The sequence below is a fragment of the Vespa velutina genome, chromosome 2, assembly GCF_912470025.1.
Source record: "Vespa velutina chromosome 2, iVesVel2.1, whole genome shotgun sequence".
NCBI lineage: Eukaryota > Metazoa > Arthropoda > Insecta > Hymenoptera > Vespidae > Vespa > Vespa velutina.
In genome coordinates this window covers 10,270,370-10,277,452 of record NC_062189.1, presented here as the reverse complement: position 1 = coordinate 10,277,452, position 7,083 = coordinate 10,270,370, and positions in this window count along the sequence as shown.

Sequence of the window (7,083 nt, the reverse complement as noted above, 5' to 3'; positions counted from 1 at the left end):
GTTACAAACGTTATAATCATTATTATCGTTATTATAATTATTACTATCATTCTTATTATCGTTATAACCGTTATTATCGTTATTATAGTCATTATCTTTATTATCTTTGTTATCGTTATATTCGTTATTACAGTTATTAACGTTATTATTGTTATTATCTGTATTATCGTTATTATTCTTATCATCTTTTTTATAGTTATTATCGCTGTTATTGTTGCTATCTTTTTTAACGTTATAATTATTATTACTATCGTTGTTATCATTCTTATTGATTGAATCGATCTCATCGCTATTTCCGATATTATCGTTAATATCGTTTTTATCTTCATAATCGTTATTATCGAACTTGTCGTTATTACCTTTATAATCTTTAAAATCAATATTTACGCTACTTCCGATATAACCTTTATTATCGTTAGAATCGTTATAATCTTTATTATCATTATTACCAAAATGATCGTTATTATCTATATTATCGTTATTATTCTTACTATCGTTATTATCGTTATCGTTTTTTTCGTTATTATTGTTATTATCTTTATTGACGCTGTTATCGGTCTTATCGTAATTATCGTTATTGTAGTAATTAACGTTATTAATGTTATTATCGTTTTCATCGTTTTATTGCAATTATCGATATTATCGTTCTTAACGTTGTTATTAAGGATATTAACGTTATTATCGTTATTATAGTTATTATCGTAATAGTCGTTATTATCGAGTTTATAGTTTTTATCGTTATTATCGTTATTATCGTTATTATCGTTATAATCGTACTAGTCGTTATTGGCTTTATTATCGTTATAATCATTATTTACGCAATTTACGATATAATCGTTATTATCGTTATTTTCGTTATTATCTTTATAATCGTTATTACCGTTGTTTTAATAATTATCAATATTATCGTTATTATTGATGATATTTTTGTTATTATTATCGCTAATATCGTTGTTATCATAAAAATTGATGTTATCGTTATTACCGTTATTATCGTTACAATTATTATCTTTATTATCGCTGTTATATTTATTACCGTTATTAACGCTATTGTCGTTTTTATCATTATTAGCGATGTTATTATTAATATTATCATTATTATTGATATTAATAATATATTCGTTAAGATCGTTAGTATAGTTATTATCGTTATTATCGATATTATTATTATTAATATTATTATCACTATTACCGTTATTAACGTTGTTATCGTTATTATCGTTTGTTAGGGTTATTAACGTCATGAACGTTATTATCTTTATCATCATTATTTTCTTAATTATTAATTTAATACCTATATATTTGTTATTATCGTTATCGTTAATATAGTTATTACCGATATTATCGTTATTTTCTTTATTATCGCCATTATCCCTATTATCGTTATTACCGTTATTATTGTTTTTACACCTCTTATCGTTATTATAGTTATGATCGTTATTATCTTTATAATCGTTATTAAAATCAATGCCGTTATTATCGTAATTATACTAGTTATAATTATCATCGTTATTATCTTTATTAAATGTATTATCTTTGTAATCGTTACCATCGTTTTCGTTATTATCGTTTTTATCGTTATTTTCGATATTATCCTTTTTACGTTTATTAACGTTATAGCCGTTATTGTCATTATTATAGTTATTAGTTTTACTCCCATTATTACCCTCTTTTTTATTATTATTATCGTCATTATTCTTATTACTGTTAATATTGTTATATTCGTTATTATTATTATTATTATATCCATTATTACCGTTATTATCGTTATTAATGTTATTATTTATATTATTATCGTTATTAACGTTATTATATTTATTATCGTTATTATGATTATTATTCTTATTTTCGTTATTATCGTTATTACCTTTCTTATCGTTATTATCGTTATTATCGTTATCGTCGTCATCATCTTTATTATCGTTATTATCGTTATTATCATTATTATCGTTACTTTCGTTTTAATAGTTATTATAGTTATTAAAGTTATTATCGTTATTCTTGTTATTGTAGTTAGCATCGTTATTATCCTTATTATCGTTATTATATAATTACTAAATACGAAAATTTGAAATCTCTTTTAAATTCATAGATTTATGTTCTATCGACGCAGAATTAAGATTATAACAAGGATTTAACGTTCTTACTATGTTTAAATACGTGTTTTAATATGAAGATTGTCGAAAAAAGTAATCGAAATATGCGAATTTCGTTATACAAGAAGAGAAATATCGGAATAACGACGAAAATTATGGGACCTCAGTTTTAAAAATGTTACCAATCAATTTAGAACACGGTATTTCATTATATTAAACTACTATTTTTATTGGGATCGAAGTTTTTATTATTGCTTCATATCGTATATGACATTTTTTGTTCATATACCCGAATCATCGAAATTCGAAAATGTGAAATCTCTTATAGTTTAATTGTTTTTATGTTCTCTCGACGCAGAATTAATAATAGGACAAGAATTTATGTTTTTACTATTTGTCAATACGTGTTTTTACAAGAAAATTGTTGAAAAATATAAACGATATATACCAATTTTGATATAGGAGAAGTGAAAAAAAGTAATTTCTCCGAAAATACTTGTACCACAGTTTGAAAATTGTTAATATTCGATTCAGATCACTGCATTTCATATGATCAAATTACTATTTTTGTAGGAATCGAAGTTTTTAATATTGTTTCATCTATTATATACCATTATTCGTTCACTTACGCTTTTCATCGAAATACGAAAATTTGAAATCTCTTTTAATTTCATAGTTTTTAAGTTCTATCGATGCAGAATTAAGAGTATAACAATAATTTAACATTTTTACTATCTGTAAATACGTGATTTAACATGAGACTTTCCGAAAAATGTAATCGACATTTGCGAATTTCGCTATACGAGAAGGGAAAATCGTAATATATACTAAGATACTTGTACCACAGTCTGAAAAATTTTACAAGTCGATTCGGAACACTTCATTTCATAATATAAAATCTACTATTCTTATTGGAATCGAAGTTCTTAACATTGTTTCATATCATATATACGATTTTTCGTTCATATACGCGTTTCATCGATATACTAAAATTTGAAATCTCTTTTAATTTCAGTGTTTATATGTTCTAACGACGCAGAATTAAGAGTATAACAAGATTTTAACGTTTTTACTATGTGTAGATACCAGTGTTAACATGAAATTTGTCGAAAAATGTAATCGGCATATTCGAATTTCGCTAAAGGAGAAGCGACAAATCGTAAAATCAACGAAAATACTTGTACCACAGTTTGAAAAATGCTACCAGTCGATTCAGAACATTGCATTTCATAAGATCAAACTTTTTATTTTTATTGGAATCGAAATTCTTAACTTTGTTTCATATCCTATTTACAACAATTCGTTCAAATATGCCTATCATCGAAATACGATAATTTGAAATCTCTTTTAATTTCCTTGATTTTGTAATCTGTCAATGCAGAATAAAGAATATAATAATTATTTAATATTTTATGTGTAAATACGTGTTTTAACATGAAAATTGTTCAAAAATATAATGGACATAAGCGAATTGCGCTATTTGAGAAGTGAAAAATCGTAATATCTTCGAAAATAATTATTTTTTCATATCAAGTTTGAAAAATGTTACCGATCGATTCAGTACACGTCATTTTATTGGATCTAACTACTTTATCTATCATAATCGAATATCTTAACATTATTTCATATCGTATATACGGTTTTTCGTTCCTATAAGCGTAACTTCGTAATACGAATATTTGAAACCTCTTTTAACTTGATTGTTTTTATTTTCTATCAAAGCAGAATTTTGAATATAACAAGAATTTAACGCTTTTATTATGTGTAAATACGTGTTTTAACATGAAAATTGTCGAAAAATGTATTTGACATATGCGACTTGTGCTATACGAGAAGTGAGAAATCGTAATATCTTCGAAAATACTTGCACCACAAATTGAAAAATATTACCAGTCATTTCAGAACATTGCATTTCACAAGATCAAACAACTATATTTATTGGAATCGAAGTTGTCGACTTTGTTCCATATCGTAATTACGTCTTTTCGTTCATATACGCGTACCATCGAAATACGATAATTTGAAATTTCTTTTATTTCGTTGATTTATCATCGTTATTATCGATATTATCGTTATTATCGCTATAACCGTAATTATCGTTATCAAAGTTATTATCGTTATTATCGTTATTATCATTAATATTATTGTTATCATTATAATAATTAATATAATTAACATTATAATCGATATTATTATTACAATAGTTTATATCGTTTTTATCATTATCATCGTTATTGTCTTTATTACTCTTATTATCGTTATTAACGATACTTTCGTTATTAATAATATAATCGTTATTATCGTGATCGTTATCATCGTTATTACCCCTATTATCGTTATTATCGTTATAAATGTTATTATCGTCATTATCAATATTATTATTACAATTATTATTATTATTGCTATTACTATTACTATTATTATTATTATTATATTTGACATAGTTATTATTTTTATTATTATCGTTATTATCGTTATTATTGTTATTATCATTATTATCGTAATTTTAGTTATTATCGTTATTATCGTTGTAATAGCTATCAAAGTTATTACAGTTATTATCTTTATTATCGTTATTATCATTTTTATCATTATTATCTTTATTAAAATTATTATTGTTGATATCATTTTTATAATTATTATTATCGTTATTAACATTATTACCGCTATTATCATTATCACCGTTATTACCGTTATTATCGTTACTATCGATACAATCATTATTATCGTTATTATCGTTATTATTGTTATGTTCGTTATTATAGTCATTATCGTTATTATCTTCATTATAGTTATAATCGACATTGTTGTTATTATCGTCATTATCGTTACAATAGTTATTATCGTAATTATCGTTATTATCATTATTATCGTTATTATCGTGACTATCATTATTACCGTTATTATCGTTACTATCGTTATAATTTTTATATTCGTTATTATGGTCATTAACGTTATTATCGTTTTTATAGTTAAAATCGATGTTATCGTTATTATCGTTATTACCTTTATTATCTTTATAATCGTCATTATTGTTATAATCGTTGATATCGTTAATATCGTTATTATCGTCATTATCGTTATTATCGTTAATATTATTTTTATCCTTTTTATTAGTATTATTATTATCGTTATAATCGATTTTATCGTAATTATAGTTATTATCTTTATTATCGTTTTCTTAGATATTTTCATTATTGTTTTTATCGTTATTGTTTTCGTTATTACCTTTTTTATAGTTATAATCGTTATTAAATTTATTACCGCTATTATCGTTATTATCGTTATTATCGTTATAATCGTTATAATCGTTATTATCGTTATCATCGTATCACTTTCATACTGTTATTATCGTTATAACCGTTATTACCGTGTTAATAGTTATTACCGCTACTACTGCCATTATAGTATTTATTATTATTATTATCGCCATTATCGTTAGTATCGCTAATATTGTTATTATGCTTATATCATTATTATTGTTACGATCGATTTTATCATTATTATAGTTATTATCCTTATTGTTGTTTTAGTCATTATTATTGTTAATATCGCTATTATCTTTATTATTATTATTATTAATATTATTACCTTTATTATCGGTATTATAGTTATTAGTATTACTATCGATATTTTCGTTATTAACGTGTAATCGTTATTAGCGTTATTACCGCTTTTATCGTTGTTATTGTTATAATCGTTATTATCGTCATTATCGTTATTATCGGTATAATTTTTATTATCGTTATTACCTTTATTACCTTTATTACCTTTATTACCTATATTATCGTTATAATCTTTATTAAAGTTATTACCGTTATACTCGTTATTATCGTTATGATAGTTATTATCGTTTTAGTCGTTATTAGTGATGTAATCGTTATAACTATTATTATTATCGTTCGTTATCGTTATTATCGTTATCAACGTTATTAACGTGACTATCTTTATTGACTTTATTATTTTTATTAGTCTTCTTATTATGGTTATTATCGTTATTGTCAATATTTTGGTTGTTACCGATATTATCGTTATAATCATTAGTATCGTTATTACCGTTATTATCATAACTATCGTTATTTCAGTTATTATCGACACTCTCGTTATTATCGATATTATTGTTAATTTCGTTTTAATTGTTATTATCGTTATTGTCATTGTTATTATTATTATTACTTTTATTATCATTAATATCGTCATTATCGTTATTATCGTCATTATTGTTATTTTCGTTGATATTCTTATTATCCTTATTATGGTTATCGTTATCATCCTTATTATCGCTATTATCGTTGCTATCGTTATAACCTTTATTATCGTCATTATTGTTATTTTCGTTGATATTCTTATTATCCTTATTATGGTTATCGTTATCATCCTTATTATCGCTATTATCGTTGCTATCGTTATAACCTTTATTATCGTCATTATCGTAATTATCGTTATGATTTTTATTATTATTGTCATTAACGTTATTATCCTTATTATCGTTATTATCGTTATAATCGTTATTAATGTTATTATCGTTAAAATCGTTACAACCTTTGTTATCGTTATTATACTTATTTTCGTTATTATCGTCTCTATCTTCATTATTATTATTATTAATACTATTGCTAATATTACTATAGTTTTTATTATTATTTTTATTATTCTTATTAGTATTATTTTTATTATTAGCGTTAATTTTGTTATTATCGTTATTATGGTTATAATCGTTATTGTCGTTATTACCTTTATTATCGTTCTTATTATTATTATTATTTTTATCGTTATTATCATTATTATCTTTGTTATGATTATTATCGTTATTAAGGTCATTTTTGTTTTTAACGTAATTAACCTTATTATCTTTATTATCGCTAATATCGTTATTATCGTTATTATCCTTATTATCGATTTTATCGGTAAATGTTATTGTTATTATCGTTTATACTGTTATTAACGTTGTAATTGTTATTATAGGTATTACCGTTATTATCGTTAT